Source organism: Martes martes, assembly GCF_963455335.1.
Source record: "Martes martes genome assembly, chromosome: 4".
NCBI lineage: Eukaryota > Metazoa > Chordata > Mammalia > Carnivora > Mustelidae > Martes > Martes martes.
Genome location: NC_137891.1, coordinates 165,647,453 through 165,666,403, shown reverse-complemented (window position 1 = coordinate 165,666,403; position 18,951 = coordinate 165,647,453).

The following is an 18,951-nucleotide window of genomic DNA, read 5'->3' as shown; positions in this document are numbered from 1 at the left end:
CTGGCTGAGTCCTGTGGTCTTGTGATCCCCTCCCTTGGTTGCCAGCCAGTCTCAAGGGAGATACACATTTAGAAAGGTGGATGAAACCAAGGGTTAGAGAAAAGTTAGAGAGCTAGAACCCTTGTTAGTGGCCACAATCTCAAGGGAGTTATAGACTTAGAAAGGCGAATGAAACCAGGGGTTAGAGAAAAGATAGGGAGCTAGAACCCTTGTTAGTGACCGCATAAATTTGTAGAGACATTCTGGAAAGTGTTATGGAAATATTTACCAAAACTAAGTCGTGTAAAGTCTATAACCCACCAGTCGTCTCCTGGGTTTAGAGCCTGAGACGCTCCTGACCAGATCCATGAGACACGTGTACCAGAATGAGCATCCTGGCGCTGCTTCTGGTCAGCTGAAGCCTGGCAGGATGGACAAGAGAAAGGGGGTGGATGTACCTGAAGCAGGGAGCTAGCTATATAAAGAGCAACAGGAATAGATCTTTAGAACGCAGTGCAGAGTGGAAAAAAAAGTAAGAAACAGAACAAGATTTATGGCACAATACCATTAGTGTAAATTAAAAACACATACACACCACAAAGCAACGTTATATTTTAACAAGGATCCATGAGTCTGTTAGGCCATATATCAAAACACACAGGAGTGAATACCAAGGGGAGGAGAAGGGATGGGCGTGAGGACTGAGGATAAAGTGGGAAAAAGCCCATAAAACAAGGGAAGGCCTGGCACAGACTTCTTATGGTAATGAATGTAATAAACATAATTTCCATATCTGAGATCTGTTGTTTGTTTGTTTTTCATCTCAAGTGAGTCTACAGGGAGGTGGTTTGTGGGGGGACCAACCTACCTAGGATGGGGGGGGATCATGCAGGACAAGGGGCTACAAAGATCCCTGGGGGAGGGGCCACAGTCAGGTTCAGGGAGGCAGGGAATGGAGAGCTGGGGGACCCAGGCTTCAGAATCTGACAGTCCTGGGTTTCAGTCTTGACTTTGCCACAAACTAATTGTGTGACCTTGGACAAGTCATGTGGCTGTTGGAAGGTCACTTCACTCTCCAAACCTCCATCTCTTCATCTGTCAAATGGAAATAACAATCTGGAGACTAATTATGGAGATTAAATGAGATGATGCTTGCAAAGGGCTCAGCACAGTGCTTGGCTTCATAAATAGCAGATTTTCTCCAATTCTCAGAATGGAAAGTGAAGCTTCATTTCCATGTTTCCTGGTCAGCTTTCTGTTGGGAGAGGCCCTGGATCAGCAGCTGCTAGGGCCACCAGTGGGACAGCAGTGAGTTCTTGGGACAAGGTTGGGAGGGCTGCTGACAGCTTCCCAGGAGCCGTACAGACCTACACGCTGCAATCCAGGAACAGCCAGCTCAGGCCATTGGTGGGGGTCATAAAAATCATCATCAATCCAGAAAATGGGGTGGAGGAGAGCAGAGGAGATGGAAGGATGTTGTGAACTCAAGAGACCAGAGAAAGGTCAGGTGGAATGGAGGCCCAGAGCCCCTTCTTACTCTTCCTTACCTGCCCATGCAGAGTCCCTGTCCTGCCCCTGTCTTAAAGGCAGTACCCTGCTCTGGACCATTCCCCTTTGAAGCTTTCTTCCTCCAAATAAGATCACAATTTATGCTTTCCCCATGTTGGTAGAAACCTGACTACAGTTTTCTTTGAAGACAGACAGGACCCTTGTCCTCTGGGCATTTTGCTCCACACTGTGTAAATGCTGTGTACGTTTTACATCAAAGCCTGAGACATCTATGTGCATTCTTTATGTGGAGGTTCCCCTCCTTCTTGGCATCAGTTCCCCTGGGAAGTATGATCTAGCCTCTCTGGAAATCTCCTGGGCTAGAGGCCTGCCTGAAATCCTTGTATGGCTTTCTCTTTCATTCTCGCACATGCCTTGCATCATACAGTCTTGTTGTAAATACCTCCCCATGCTATCCGTTTCTCTCTATTTCCTGTGTCCTGGCCATAGTCCAAGTCAATGTCTTCGTTACTCTGGACTTCCTCCCTGCCCCTTGTCCCCACCCCCAGGCTACCCCTCTTCCATCAATTCCCCATGAAGCCCCAAGAGTGATGACTCTTTAATTTAAATATGACCATGTTTATTCTTCCCATCCAATCTATACTTTTAATGCCATTCCAATCAAAATTCCACCAGTATTTTTCAAAGAGCTGGAGCAAATAATACTAAAATTTGTATGGAATCAGAAGAGACCCCGAATTGCTAAGGAAATGTTGAAAAACAAAAATAAAACTGGTGGCATCACGTTACCTGATTTCAAGCTTTACTACAAAGCTGTGATCACCAAGACAGCATGGTACTGGCATAAAAACAGACACATGGACCAGTGGAACAGAGTAGAGAGCCCAGATATGGACCCTCAACTCTATGGTCAAATAATCTTTGACAAAACAGGAAAAAATATCCAGTGGAAAAAAGACAGTCTCTTCAATAAATGGTGCTGGGAAAACTGGACAGCTATATGTAGAAGAATGAAACTTGACCATTCTCTTACACCGTACACAAAGATAAACTCGAAATGGATAAAAGACCTCAACGTGAGACAGGAATCCATCAGAATCCTCGAGGAGAACATAGGGAGTAACCTCTTTGATATCAGCCATAGCAACTTCTTTCAAGATATGTCTCCAAAGGTGAAGGAAATAAAGGCAAAGATGAACTTCTGGGACTTCATCAAGATAAAAAGCTTCTGCACAGCAAAAGAAACAGTCATCAAAACAAAGAGGCAACCCACGGAATGGGAGAAGATATTTGCAAATGACAGTACAGATAAAAGGTTGATATCCAGGATCTATAAAGAACTCCTCAAACTCAACACACACAAAACAGATAATCATATTAAAAAATGGGCAGAAGATATGAACAGACACTTCTCCAATGAAGACATACAAATGGCTACCAGACACATGAAAAAATGTTCATCATCACTAGCCATCAGGGAGATTCAAATCAAAACCACATTGAGATACCACCTTACACCAGTTAGAATGGCCAAAATTAGCAAGACAGGAAACAACGTGTGTTGGAGAGGATGTGGAGAAAGGGGAACCCTCTTACACTGTTGGTGGGAATGCAAACTGGTGCAGCCACTTTGGAGAACAGTGTGGAGATTCCTCAGGAAATTAAAAATAGAGCTTCCCTATGACCCTGCAATTGCACTGCTGGGTATTTACCCCAAAGATACAGATGTAGTGAAAAGAAGGGCCATCTGTACCCCAATGTTTATAGCAGCAATGGCCACGGTCGCCAAACTGTGGAAAGAACCAAGATGCCCTTCAACGGATGAATGGATAAGGAAGATGTGGTCCATATACACTATGGAGTATTATGCCTCCATCAGAAAGGACGAATACCCAACTTTTGTAGCAACATGGACAGGACTGGAAGAGATTATGCTGAGTGAAATAAGTCAAACAGAGAAAGTCAAGTATCATATGGTTTCACTTATTGGTGGAGCATATCAAATAATATAGAGGACAAGGGTAGATGGAGAGGAGAAGGGAGTTGAGGGAAATTGGAAGGGGAGGTGAACCATGAGAGACTATGGACTCTGAAAAACAACCTGAGGGTTTTGAAGGGGCGGGGTGGGAGGGTGGGGGAACCAGGTGGTGGGTATTAGGGAGGGCACAGATTGCATGGAGCACTGGGTGTGGTGAAAAAACAATGAATACTGTTACGCTGAAAATAAATAAAAAATTTAAAAAAAAAAAAAATAAAAAAAATAAATAAATAAATATGACCATGTCAGTCTCTTGCGTAACTTTTCAGTGACTTCCCATTACCTGAGGACAGGATCCAAACCCCTTAACACGTAACATAGGTCCCTGCATCAGACAGCCCCAGTCGATGTCCTTCCAGGTCACTCCAACTTCCCCAGCCAAACGGCATGTCCTCTACAGCTTTAGTGCTCCAAACCCTTTCCTGACCCTGGATTTCACACAGGTTTGTCCCTCCTCCTTCTTTACCTGGCTAAGTCCTACTTGCTTTCAAAGATGAATTTCACTTCCTCCAGGAAGCCTGCCCTGATGTTCCAAGTCTATGCTAAGGATCCTGTCATGAGTTGAATTGTGTTCCCTACAGTATGTTCAAATCCTAAAATCCCCAGTACCCTTGAATGTGACCTTATTTGGAAAGAGTCTTTGTAGATACAGTCAAGTTAAGATGAGGTTACACTAGAGTGGTATGGACCCTAACCCAATGCATGGTGTCCTTCTAAGAAGAGGGAAATGTGGGCATAGATGCAGAAGGAGGAGGCAATGTGGTGACAGAGGGAGGGGGCAGCTGGGAGCCAGGGCACACGAGGGATGGCCAGCCACCACCAGACACTAAGAAGACACAAAAGGAGCCTCTCCTAGAGCCTTCCCAGGGAACATAGCCCGGCTAACAGCCTGATTTCGAACTTCTGGCCTCCTGAACAATGAGAAACTGCATTGCTGCTGTTCTGTCCCAAATTGTGGTAATTTGTTACAGCAGCCCTAGGACACAAAGACAGGCCCCAGCCAGGTGCTCCTGGAGCTCCTGTGCTCTCTCACCAGAGTCCTTGCCCTTTATGCTTTCGGGGGATGACTTGTCTGCTCCGAATGAGTCAGTAAGCTCCATAGGGACAGGGACCTTGTCTGACTTGTTCATTGATGTGGCCCCACTGCATCGTTAGAATGTATGAACCACATTTGTTGAACGAATGAATAACGAATGAAGCTTCAGGAGTGCAAAAAAGGCTGGGACGACAAAAAGTGGACATGGTGGGAGGCGGTGGACAGGCCCGGAAGTCCTCATTCCTCTCCTGGGAGTTCTGGAGCCAGACGCCGCCTGCAGGAAGCTGCAGAGTGTCAGAGCTCTGTGCAGACAGGAGGCAGGATCACCTCTGGGCGTATCAGGGAACTCCCACCAGATCCACGGTGTGGTCCTTGATGCGGGAGAAAAAGGCCATCCTACAGGCCTACAGAGGTATCTCCCACTAATATCTTTGAGAAGCAAAAGCTCAGGCCAAGGGAGTTGGCAGCAACACTGTGTTTTGGTATTTTACAGGGCTTCTAAAGAGGAGGGGAAGAGAGGACCCCTCTTGGAATGAAGGAGCTGAGCTGTGACTGCCGGGCCCAACCTCACTCCTCGCGTCCTAGCACGACTGCTTCCTTGAGCAAACTCCCTGACACCCAGATGACAGGAAACCCTGCTCAGCCCCCTACCACATCTCTTCTCTGTGTCCCCTGCCCTACACACATGCACCTGCCCTTCTGAGGCTGCTCCCACCATCCACTTGACCTTCTTTCCTTCCTGGTGCATTTCCCTGCAGTGTGGTTGCTCTACAGACCCACCCTGAGAGTTCATTTGGCCCATTCTCTCTCCCGGCCCTGAAGCCTTCCCCCTGATCTGCATGTCCTCATTCCTGGCTTGCCCTAACCCCCACTCCAATGATGCAAAGGCTTCCAAGTGCAGGTGTTAGGGGACAGTTTGGCATAGAAAAGGAGACTCCTGAGGTTTGACACCCATTCCTAATTGGCATGTGTGACAGCCCTAGCAGCAAGCAGGTGGGGGTCAGCAGGGGCTTGTGTAGTGGGACAGAGGCACTGAGTGGGTTCCTGCACAGCCCAGGGCAACCATCTGAGACAGCAGCGGGGAATCTTCGAGGACAGTAGAGAGATGGCTGTGATCCTTGGAACTGTATGTCTGGGGGCATGGGAGAAGCTCAAGTTCAGCCTTGGTCTTTAAGGATTCTAGTTCAAAGAGGATGTGATGAGAAGGGGCGAAGGGTGGCCTCCAGAGTTTGGGTGCATTGCATGTACTGAGAGGTATAGGAAAGGCCTGAAAACACAGTCCAGCACCAGCGGAAGGGCCACTGGAATCTGGAAGAAGTCCAGCATTGCAGTAGGTCCAAAAGCTACTTTCCCAGATTGCCCAGAAAAGACCCTTTCCTTGAAAGAGAAGGCTGGTCCCTACTCTTGTCACCCAAATGGGGAGATTCCTCTCCCATGGTCAGCTATGGCTAATGTCTTTTGTGAGTTTTTAGCATCTCTTGGAGAGTCAGAGTTGCTCCAGTTCTCGGAGCCCTGAAGTTTATCCTGAAGGGCAGTGAGAGAATCTGGAGTGAAGGAGACCATCCCTGTACCCAGGCTACAAAATGGGGGAGGGGAGGCAGGAGAATTAGAGCATCATTTAGTTAGAGAATCATTTCCAGCGCCTGGGAGCCTGCCCTGCCATTGGGGCTTTAGGGCACCTATGGCATCACTGGGATCTCAAGTCTGGCAGGTGTCATTTTAAAAGCTGCCTCAATCTGGATGGGCTGAGCAAAGCCCAGGCAGAGTCGAGAATGACAGGAAAAGGTATGCTGCATGCATCAGGTGTGTGCTTGTTTCTATATTTCATGAAGCCCTCAAGTCCATTTCCATCAGGAAGCAAATTGAACTCTGCAGCATTCTTTGCCTAGGGCCAGAGGGCAGGCAGCCTAGGGACGAGATTTTGGATAATAAACCCCTGATAAAAGAAGCAGCATCAGAAATTCACTGCTTGTCAAATCTGGTGCACTGTAGGTACCCAGTAAATGTTACTGAAATGCATGATGCTCCTCATACACAGACATTTGACACCTCCAGCGTCTTGGCCTCGAGTTGACCCCTGTGGGTAATGGGTATTAGAATAAATGTTGGAGACGAGGGTAGCGAAGTTGTTTTTGCATTTGGCAAACAGTCCAATCCCAAAACTGCCCTAATGTGCTCTGTGATGCATACTCCTTGTTAGACACCCATCTGGTAGATGATTGTCGGAGTGACTTGCAAACAACAGATGGGATGTGACTCCCACAGGAGAGCTGAGAACACAGAGCAGGAGACCTGGGAACTTGGGCAGAGTCTGATGAGTTCCCCCTGGAGCCATACTTCCTCTCCTCTTCCTCAACAACTGTGGTTTGTTAGGCGCAGAAATGTAAAGAGACACTCCTTTCTTAAAATGTGAGAATTATCTATGACCTCATTCTGCTGCACTCTGTCCATGAATTAGTGATTCTGAAGGGGGCCCCAAGAGACCACCTTTTTTCACAACAGCCTTGTACTGTTGGCTCCTTTGTCCCAAAAACCACGCCAACTTTAACCAGACCTTGTCTCGCTGGTCCGCATACCCAACCTGGGACGATACGGAGAAGTGGACAGAATAAAGGTTTGGTTGTTCAAAACGTTGGAAGCATAGCTACACCATTTACTTCCTGAGTAAGATCTGAAGCTCTCTGAGCTTTAGTTTCTTTATCTGTAAAATGGGTCCTATTGTACCCATGCTCTTCAGGGTTCTGATGAACACTAACTGAAGAAAAGTATGAAACATTCCCAGCATAGCTCCTGGCCCTGGGTAGAAGCTCAGTATATTCTGGTTACAATTGCTATCATTTTCTAGATGCAAAATCAAAACTTAATGAGTAGGTTCCTCTTAGCCAGAACCTTTTTGATCATAGGTGATAGAAACTAACTCAAACTAGCTTTAGTAAAATTGAGAATTTGTTGGCTTTATAGAACTGGAAGTCTGGGGACTCCAGGTCTCAACAAATGATGACTTTGTCATCATCGTTGTCATTTTCCTCTTTATCTTCCCATTCTCTCACTAGCTCTCTCCACCCCCTTTCTTTCTCTCCTACTATTTTCTGAAAATTTGCTTCACTGTTGCCTTAAGCAAATGAGCTTCTATGATGGGTGGCTTGGAGATGCACTCTGGCTGCAGGTAGCTTCAGGCTTACATCATCCCAGTGACCCAACCCCGCAGTAAAAAGGGAACCTTGTCTCTTCTGTTGTCCATATATTAGATCCCAAAGAAGTGTGGGTGACTCAGCTTGGGTCACATGCCCATTCTTGAGCCAGCCGTCATGGCAGAGCTCGTAGGGATGGAAGCATGGACAGGGAATTTTGACTGTCTAGACCTAGACCAGTTGTCCATTCTTGTGGCCAGGGGGCTAGACCTCTGATGGCTAGACCTCTGACTGGCAGCCCCACCAGGCAGTTTTCCAAATGAAGGTGTGGTAGACAGAAGGCTCCAAACTTCTTTGGCTTGCCTGCCATTGAGAGGTAGAGATTATTTTTCCTCCCCATGAATCCTAACTGGTTTTGACGTGATTTGACTGATAAGATGTAGCAGACATGGTGCTGTTTTACTACAAGGCTGGGCTTAAGAGACTTGCAACTTCCACTTTCAGGCACTGGGATGCTCCCACCAGGAACCTAGGCATCATGCTATGAGGAGCCTACACCACCTAGATGGGCCTTGTGGATGACAGCCCGATGCTCGGCCGCCCAGCCCCCATGAGTGTGCAGCCCCCAGCCAGGACCAGCTATGAGCATGTCAGTGAGCACCTGGGACCTCCCAGCCAGATCAAGCTTCAGGTCACTGAAGCCCAGCCAATACCAGGAGTACCAGAGCCATCGCATTGAGCCCAGTCAACCCACAGAATCATGAGACGTTACAAGACATGGTTGGAAAAAGCAGTAGATGTCCATTATTTCTGGTAAAGAAAACCAAGAATCCATTCTACCCAATCCCCTTACCCACCAGGGTGAAGCTCTGACAGCAGAACAGTGGGGTCATCTATTTAGCCATAGCATTTCTTAATGCCCATGGGGGCAGAGTACTGTGCCCCCATCCCTGGGGTGATAAGGAGGCACAGTCTTGCTTCAAAGTAATGCTCATTCAACTCCCTAGTCTGTGTTCTCTCTGCCATTCCAATGGCCCAGAAGGGCCATAAACAGAGAGAGGCTCTGAGTAGTTATCGTGCGGTAAATGCAAGAGGAGAATAGGGTATCTTACCTGAGACCCAAGAGCATCAAGACCAAAAGACTGTATAAAGCTGAGAACCAAGCCAAAGCTGAATCCTGAAACACACACTCGCACACTCAGATGGGAGGAAGCACCCAGCTGCAGGGCTCAGAGCAGGTGTGAGTGTCAGAGGCTAGAGACCAGGGTCTGAGAGCCAAAGGCTGAAAGCACGAGGGAGGTGGTTCCAGCCAGCACAACGTCTAGGCTGTGGACCAGTCCCCATGTTGCTGGGCTGACATGGCATCCTCTTCCTGTTTGTACTCTGCTGGCCACGCCGGTGCGGAGGTCACATGGCCATTAGGGGCACATGCTCAGGCTCAACACCTAACTCCAAAGACACGACGTGCTTTCAAACAAACTCCTTATGAGACCTTGTGGATTACAAAGAGGAAGTGCTTGCATCAGGCTGGTGATTGTCATATTGAGTTAAATTTGATCATGCTAGTAAAAGGATTTGTATTTTTGTACCAGCAAATGGACACCTCCAGAATTAGCAAACAAAAAGATGACTGGAAATAAATTCAACCAACGCAGTCTGTCGAGCTATAAGCAGGAGGGAGTCTGGGATGACTCCTTCGTGTCATGAGGGTATGACATGAAGTAAGTGTTGGCAAATGCTGTCATGGGAAGAGTGGCTGACACTGGCTCACGTCCTGACTACGATCCACGGGATCACACTTGTATAATCGGCCGGCAGCCTGCTGTCTTGTCCCTCCTGCCCACCGCCTTCCTATTTCTCTTTAGACTCAGATAACCCAGCAGGCTTTGCCCACTCAGGCCCTGAGCCCACCCCACCCCAACCCAGCCTGGGTGAGAAGCCCACAGGCAAGTGGATCCCGGCTTAGTCATGCTGCCGTCCGTCCAGGATCCTATGTGCCTAGGATGGATTTCGAAGCCCAGCACTCTTGCTACCTGCTTGGAATGTAACGATTACCCCCATACTGGGGCTTGACAGGGACACAGAGCAGTCGTCTATTCATGCATGCCCCTCCATCATCCAAAAAAGAAAATCAGTCCATGTTGGACATTTGTCTAGATGCCCTGGGGCACGCAAAGGACGTTACAGAGACCCAAGGCAGAGGCCAGTGTGCAGGCCAGGCACACAGGGGGAAGAGGAGGAAGGTGTGGCTCCACGGACACAGGAGGCCCGGAAACACAACCTGAGCCCAGGCCTCTCTTGCTGGGGGGACTCACCCAGGACCAGGAAGTGGGGAGGTCAGCATGGGCTCAGGGCAGTGTGGATATTGCTGTGGATGGGTCAGTCTGCTGCTCCTCAGGGAAGAGAGGAACAGGGATCAGCAGGAACCTCTGCTCATGGAGGGGCAAGCCGAGGTCCCCAGGAGGGCCTCTGCACTTGCCACAGCTCCTCTCCTCCAGGTGTTGGCCTTCACTGTCCTAGCAGAAACTCCTTCCCCTCGGACTGGATTGATTGGGTTTTGTATCCAGTAATCCTTTCCTGTGCTCTCTTGGGTGTTCTTTATTGTGTAGGACAAAGATGGAAGTCTATTTACTAATCTGTTCAATTTTAACTCAATGCTGCAATCATCCTGGGAGGGGTGGGGAAGGCTGGGGCCCATGTGTAATTCTGCGGGGAGCACAGTGAGAGCCCAGCAGAGTCAAACTCCAGAGTAACTTCAACACAATAGGTCTGGGTTTTTTTTTGTTGTTGTTGTTTTTCAAAAAGCAACTAAAATAGAGAAGGTAGGATTTCTGAAGGAAAGGTGCCACTAACATTTTCCCTATCTCAGCAGCTGCAGTGTGGGACTTCTGCCTGAATAATCTGGCTAATTGCTTCAGTTCTCAGCTTTGCTCAGGCTGGGTGAGGAGGGGGGCCTCCTGCTGGGTCGTTGAGGGGCCAAAGGAGGGGAAGGCACCTTCTCTTGTCAGAGCTACAATCAGTAGACAAGTGATGAGTCTACCAACAGCTACCCACTTACACATCTCTAACCAGAGATTTCCCCCAAACCACCAGCTGTGTGGGTGTCAGAGTCTGTCGGAACACACTGCCTGGCCGCCAGCTGGTGTGACACGTCGGTCATCTGGGTTCAGGCGCTGGCAGACTGAGACTGGAAAGCGAGACGTGGGCTGAGGGTGAGGCCACCCGGGAGCTGGAACCTAGCCTCTGCCAACCAGCCCCAGAGCAGCCCCTAGCTCCCTTGGGCCTCCAGGTCTTCACCAGAGCCCAGGACTCAGCTTAACTGTGCGCGTTGATTGATCAGGTCTTCACCTCCCTGTCATCCCTTCGGCCGGGGCCCTGCGAGCAACTTGACTTCCAGTCTGCATCCTGGCCTCTGCCAGGAAGAGTCTAGGGACCTCCCCCTCGCCCTGTGTGGCTGCCATGCCCATTCTGACACACGGCCAGGTCCATGGCCAGACCTTTGCTGTACCTGGTGCCCAGGGTAGACAGGAGCTGGCAATGGGCACTTCCCATGTCCAAGTGCAGAGCGCCCTCTGGAAACTGCAACTGACACCCACCTCCAGCACACTTGCTTGATGACTCATTCTGGACACCTGTCTTTGGCCTTGGCCCTCTGCCCCAGGGACACCATTCTGGCTCTGGCGTCCAGGCTCCAAAGCTTTGCACAAGAGCCCCTCCTCCTTTCCAGTCTGATCAAAGGATTTACCGGCTGAGCCTATTTTCTATGTGCTCCCCCATTAAGAAAGAGGGCATGAGTTTCTTTCCAAAGAAACTGTCCCTGGGTGGCCCATCTATACTTTGCATCAAGACAATGAAGGCCACTGCCTAGGCTGGGAGTCCCACTGGCACCAGCCCCACTATCCTTTCTGATAGCTGAAGAAATTACTAGGGGGTTTCTCCTTGAGGAATGCCTTTGAAGGTACTGAGCTCCCTGTTCATTGACGGTATCAGGCTGTCATCTTAAGTGCGGCGGAGTCAGCGGAGATGGGAAGGTGCTTGGCTCCTTGAGGAGGGGTGGAAGAACCCACCTGGCGCTGAAGTGCCGATGAGGTTGGCACAGAGGCACACACAAGCCACAGGTGCGTGTACCGAGCCCTGCCTCCATTCATAGGACTCGTGGATGCCCTGTGCGAGCCCTGCCTCCATTCATAGGACTCGTGGATGCCCTGTGCGGGAACGCTCCTGATTTCAATCACAGATCACATCCACACCAGATAAAACCAGCTTGCTAAATTGGGTTCCTTGCTTCATCCTGATGTGTGCCCTGGCATATAAAATCAGTCGCTTAAAGGCAAATCAATGAGCCAGATGAGGTCTCCGGTCTCAGGAATTAGGCTCCGTGCCTCCGCCTCAATTTTTCAGCTTCCAATTTAGCTAACATTTATTGAGCAACTATATTTGCCAGGCAGTGAGCTCAGTGATTCCACATATGCTATTTTATGAGCAGTTGTAAAGGCTCTGCAAGGGAGTAATATTATGGCCCCGCTAAAAAGGAGGATAAGTGACAGCCTCAAGGTCACCCAGCTGTCAGTGGAAGAGCCGTGCTTGGAGCCTATCGCTACCCAAGACCAGCTCACAGGATGGGGTGCGGGCTTCTCATTAGGGCCTGTGGGTTCTGCTGACACAGCAGCTCCAGAGGGAAAAGCGCATAACAGCTCAGCCCCCCAGGCCAACCTGTCCTGGACAGGTGTCCAGGTGGCAGAGCGTGCCCCTAGAGGTGACCACTAGAAGGCACTGGCTCCTTTGGCAACAGACACAGGTACTATACGAAAGGGGCCTCTGCTCCTGGTGCCTCCACCTCTCCCAGCTTCAGTTTTCTCACCCTTGAGGATGGAGGCCTTCTACCCATCGCACCAGGGCTGTCAGAGGATCGTGTGAACTGCAGGAGAGCAGAGCATTTGCCGAGGACAGTGCTGGCCACGTAGTAGGTGCTCAGAAAATAAATACTACTGGCAGAACTGAATGCCACAATGTTGGCTCCCTTCCAGGCTCCTCCCCACTGTGAATAGGCACGTTCTAGGACAGTGTAGAACGTCCCCTGTGCCAAAGACACAGGTGGCTCGGCTCAAGGTTTCACCGAGTTTTATACCCACTACTGAGAGCAGCCACTGGCTCACGGCCACCCGCGACAGCCCTATCTTCTTTCCCTCACTGTCACTCCCCACGTGACCCTGCAGAGGCCCAAGCCGTCCATCCTCTACATCAGAGTTTTAAAGACTGGGACTTACTTTTTTTTTTTTAATTTTAGCAAACAAGAATAATGTTCAAAAATCTGAGACTGCCATCATCTCACAGACACTTTAACAGCAAAACCAAGAGGACATATTATCAGAATAAACAGTGGTCCTTTCTAAGAACAAACAGCTGGCAAACTTAGATTAACATACTCCCCCCCCAAAAGGTTGGACTTCAATTTTTTTTTTTTGAGTGCAGAAAAGTGATATATGGAATTTTATTTTTCGGTGTCGCTTGGCAATTTTTTGTCCTTGATACACATTTGTCAATGGGAGGATCTATCTTCAAAGCACAGTGACCACAATGGCAATGGAAAACGTTCAGGGAGTACTAGCTGGGGGTCATAGGTTCAGTGAATTTCCTTAAGACACAACCCGTGGGGTGGAGAGGCTGGCCTCATTGTGCAGATGGGGAAACTGGGGGTCTTGCCTTCTCCCTAATGGAGGCTGTGACCTCAAGAGGACTGCAAGAAGGGGCTCTCCCCAGGTCACTCCCAGCGCAATGCATCCTGGAGCCCAGATTCAACCACCCGGCACGGGCAGGAATGGATGAGAGAAGCAAGCCATGGCCGGGTGAGATGCCATCCCAGCCCGCTCAGAATCTACAGATGGCTCCTGGGCCCCATGGGCTTAAATCATCCTCCACTCGCAAAGCAAGAAAAGTAACAGCTCTTTTCAGGATCTTCATGATATGATACCTCAAGGCCCAAGTCCCTCACAACATCGAACGATCACTCTGAGGTATCCTGAGGTAAAAGCTAATATTTATTAAAGGAAAGCTGATCTAATCTCTAGTAAAGGTATCACAATGGGCTTATTGATTTTGTTTTTAAAGAAAAGTTACATTTTAAAAAGAAAAATGCCAATTTCACAAGCAACCTCCAGCCAGATTCCAGGCCCCTGGGATAGCTCGCAGCAATTCTGGTTTTAAAAAAAAAAAAGAAAGAAAAGAAAAAAATCTTGAGAAAAGGGCTTTTCATACAGACATATAAGAAAGTAAATAAAATCAATTGAAAATACTAACAGAGAACGATTCATTTTGTTAAGTGATATAAAAATGTCGAAAGTGCATCCTCTTCCCAGGTTCTAGGGCTTAGAATGCTCTTTTCTGAAAATTGACATCTGTAGGGAAGGAAATACAAATAAAGAGAAAAATGATGAGCACCATTTTTTTTTAAGTCAATTCAAGTGATCACTGACTGGCAAAGACATAATCTCATTAACTATATAGTCAGGGTCTCATTATCTCACTGTTACACGATTTGTGTCCCTATAGTGTCCACAGTTCTTGGTCAAGCCACTTGGAAAGACAAAGAGGTAGACCAGATGAAGAGTGGTGGGCAGCAAAGCAAAGTTTATTGAGCAATCCTGTAAAACTTCCGGAGAGGAAAGGGTCCCAAATGGGTTGTCCCCAGAGTTTCTAAGTTTAGGGGTTTTTATAAGCTCTTCTGTGGAACTATCTTAAGCAACAAGGGTTTGCTGAGTCGTGCCAATCAGGGCTTTAGTCATGTATCTGTTCACCTATTAAGTTAATGTGCACGAGCTCATGGTCCTTTTTTTTTTTTTTCCTGACATCTGGGGACTTATGTCTTAACTGCCCCTTGCCCTTGATATTGACAAATGCTTTTGTGGTTAATTATCTTATTTTAGGACTTTTTGCAGAAGTCATTCCTGCAAAGGCTGCAAAGCAAAATGTTAGTGTGATCCGGTCTAAGCTGCAGAACAGGATGCCAGTGCTGTCTGATTTTAGCTGTCCCGCCTCTATATTTTCTTGTTGGGAACCCTGCCCCTGACTACCTGACTGTCCAACTAACTCCTAACATTAGCATCTCAGGTGCTGGGTGCAGGGCTTGTGAGCTCTTTGTAGAGAATCTTCTGGAAGAAACCATGCCCTCACTGGGACCCAAGGTTGTATCCTGTGACTAAGATTCTCAATTAGTCAAAATGCCTGGGCTCTGTGTACCTGTCTGGGTCCCAGCAGAAAACAGGTGGCACGCTCAGCCTGGGTAAGTGAGGAGAGTTTACAAGGGGGTGGACAAAGTGTAGGGACACCATGAAAAATGGTGCAGGACCCCAGGCCTGAAGGAATGAGGGGAGGAGTCAGGTACAGAGTCTGGAGACCAAACGAACTATGGTTTTCTTTCACAGTGTCAGCTAGACCATCATGACACCACAAAGAGAGAAGCAAGGGGCAACACTACCCTCCTTACTTTCCTCCTTCCCTGGGATCTCCTACTGGTGTTCCTCATTGCCCAAACCCAACTGGAAGTCAGAAGACAAAAACCCTCTTGATTCATACATGTTGCCCTCCCAGGCACAGAACTGGGATCTTGGGACCGAGTATCTTCATTCACTGGGACTTTGATTTATACAGGAGTTCAAAGGGTCAGATATTACATAGATCTAGAGATACACATCTGCCAATGGATGTGTCGTTTTTATCTAAATAAAAAGGTATTTAAAATTGTAGCTCTATCTGGATAAATTTTGAGGGAATATTTTCCATTAGGTGGAGTACCACAGAGTGTCCTCAGACCCAGCCCTGGATAAAACTTCCCCAAGTTCCCCAAAAAAAGAACCAATCGGACTTATGAGTTTAAGTCCGGTAGAAATTTTGGAACATAAGGGGTACTGGCACCATTGAGAATGAGATGGGCGTTCATATAGCAGTCAGAGGCAATGAGCATGGGATCCTGGTGACTGGGGTCATGATGGGGCTAGTTTCACTTAAACCCCAGGAATGTAGTGGGAGAAACTCCACAGCCATTAAGGAGAATGTATGGGCTACCAGGATTCCCCGGGCTCTGGGACAGGAGGGACAGGCAAATGTTAAATTTAATAAAGGGAAACCTCACTAAAGTGGACCTGGGAGGTAAGAAGGGGAGGCTGGAAGGGGGACCCTTACCACTTAATGTCAGTTATAAGGAAAATTGTCATTACAGACCCTGACAGAAGAATCTCAGCGGGAAAGAATCATCAAAGACAGGCCCAACGGAGAAAGCTGTACGTTGTATCTCCTGTAAGAACTTGACTACCCTCATAATTCAGCCAATGAGAAACCCTCATCACCCTATACTCTTGCTTTTCTCCCATGGACTTTTGTTCAAAACAACCCCTCCCAACTTCCTCCTTCTCCACAAAGTAATGCTCCTCTCCTTTGTGTGTTGGACTTACCTATGGTTTTGCCTTAGCTTGCTTGTCCAGAATTGTAATTCCTTGCTGCTCCCAAATGAACCCATCTTTTGCTGGTCAAACAACTGGCAGCTTTATTTTTTTTTTAATTTGTTTATTTATTTGAGGGAGAGTGTGTGCGTGCATACGCACATGTGTGCATGAGTGGAGGAAGGGGCGGGGGAAGGGGGAGAGAGAATCTCAAGCAGACTCCCAGCTGAGCACAGAGCCCAATATGGGGTTCAATCTCACGACCCTGAGATCATGACTTGAGCTGAAACCAAGAGTCAGATGCTCAACCAACTGAGCCACCCAAGGGCCACTGGCAGCTTTATTTCTAAGGTTAACTGTTTTGTGAACCAGACAATCCCTCGGTGGGAGTTCAGGGCCAGGCTCATGCTCTACTGCCCCACCACTTGCACACACTCACACACATGTGCTCATTCACATACACTCGAACACTCTTGCGCTGATGCTACCCTATCGGTCTGACTTTGCAAGCAGCTGACGTATGAGCCAACTACAGGTGACTTGACCACATGTCCTGCCATCACTAACTTTGGGGAGATCTGACAGTAGTCACGGAGCTTTTCAATACCACTGGTCCCAACTTCGGAGCCTTCCTCTCTCACCCTTTAAACCCATCCAATGGCACCCCCCCACCGACCTCCCATGGTGACCTCCCAAATAACCTGGCAGCCTTGTTGAACCATCTCAGAAAGAACCAAACACACATCCTGGGGGCCACGTGCTCTCAGGTTTGCATCAACAAGGCTCTAAGTACATCATTATTTCCCTATTTAAAGTGAGAACGCTGAGGCTCCAAGTAACTGAGCATATCTGATTCCTACCACAAGTCCGTCTTTGTTATTTGCAAACTCCTATTAAGATCAAAAGAGGAAGTCTGACTCCAGTTCCTTCGGGCATTGTTGTCCCAAGCTCCCGGTCAAATTAGGTGCAGTAGAGAGGTGGCACACGGTTTCCAAATTGCCGAACGGCAGAGCAGAGTTTTACCCTCTCTTCCTTACACATCTTGCACACACCGCCTCGATCAGATGTGAACTGGTATTTCTAAGAAACAAGTAACGAAGGTTATGCTTCTGCACCTGCCTTTTGAGGAGTAAAGCGACAGCTCCCTCTGACAGCACATGGTTCTATTGTTCCTTTCGACTCAGGGACGGAGCTGACAGGTCCCCAGAAACTGTGCCTCTACCAGCCTCCCCCAGCCCCTGAGAACGCACCTGGAAAGAAAGACGCCAAGTTCAATGGATGGGGCCTAAGAAGTCCTAAAGCTCAGAACCAGGGGATATGGACATTGGGGAGGGTATGTGCTATGATGAGTGCTATGAAATGTGTAAACCTGGCGATTCACAGACCTGTACCCCTGGGGATAAAAATACATTATATGTTTATTAAAAAAAAAAAAAAAAAAAAAAAAGCTCAGAACCAGACTCTGGGACAAGGATTTGGGAGCAAGCCTTACATAGGACATGATTCTGGGTGAAGAGTGGGGAATAACGTAGGGAAGGAAAGGAAGCCAACACGCTTTCTGGGGTGGGCAACTGGGCCTCAGCCCCTCGGGGAGCCTCTGGGAGACTATGTAGAACATGCCTTAGAGCTGTCACACCTGAGGGTGAAGTAGGCATTCAGCTACTCATCCTTTCCAGGAGCTGGCAGAGGAGGGTTCCCAGGGGTATTAACTCCCCTGCAGTCCTGCCCTCTGGCCAAACATGCTGCGACAGGAGAAGGCCCTCAGGTAGAGGGACCTGGTGCTTGCAGTGAAAAACTGTTACCAGGGAGGAGAACGAATGGTCCCTGCAAGGGGACAGGAGTGGAACAGCTCTGTTCCCCTATCATTAATTTCAGGTTGGGGGAAGTGAGGACAGAGGAAGATGCCGAGAACACGGTGGAACTGTCTGTGTGAGCTGGACATTATTTTCTTCCCCATCTCTGCACTTGTGTCCTCAACGGGTTGGTGAGGATACGGCATTCCCTGTCCCGTGGGGCTGGCGTGGGATCACACAGGTCACACACAGCATGTGTAGAGTTCTCAGAACAGGGTCTGGCACGGAGTAAGTGCTCAGTAAATGGCTCAGCTCAGCCTAGTCCACAGGGTTGAGGATACACGGGAAGCCCCATTCCCACCCATTCCCGCATCATGAGGTAGGGATTGAAATCACTCCTAATACCTTCATCCTGGGGCTCAGGAATGCCAGGAGACTCCTTCCTCACTCAGTTGAGCAGACCTGAAGCCCTGGGACAGGCCACACCTCCTAGATGCCTCCTGGTCCCTTGCCTTCCCATAACCATCAACCCCATAGACCAGTCTCTAGGATGAGCTTCTGCCTTGGTGTTCGGCCCAGGGTTTATAGCCCTTCCCTGAGGCAAGAAACCTTGCCGTGAACCCCTGCCTTTGGCCCAGCAGGCAGCCCCTCTGCTGGAGGGGGAGGGTGCAATGAACCTTGAATCCCACTCTCCAGCTCTGCTGGGATCCTGCTCCAAGAGATAGCTGTCCTCTCACCTACCCTTTGCTGGTGTGATACCCCGAGGGGTCAAGTTCCTGAGACACCCATGACAGTGCCAGGGTACACCTTCCTGAGCCACCCCCAACCAAAGGAGCTGGGAGCAGGAGCCCAGAGCGAGCCTCTGAACACCATTAGCCTTGTCCTCTGATCTCACAACTGAAGCCCCCACCTACAGAGTTAGGGACTCACAGAGTTCACGGACTCTGTTTCTGATGCCCTAGGTCCTGAAGACCCTTTGGCAGCGCCAGGGGTTTCCTTCAACCTCCTTCGAGTCACACCTGATGAGGCC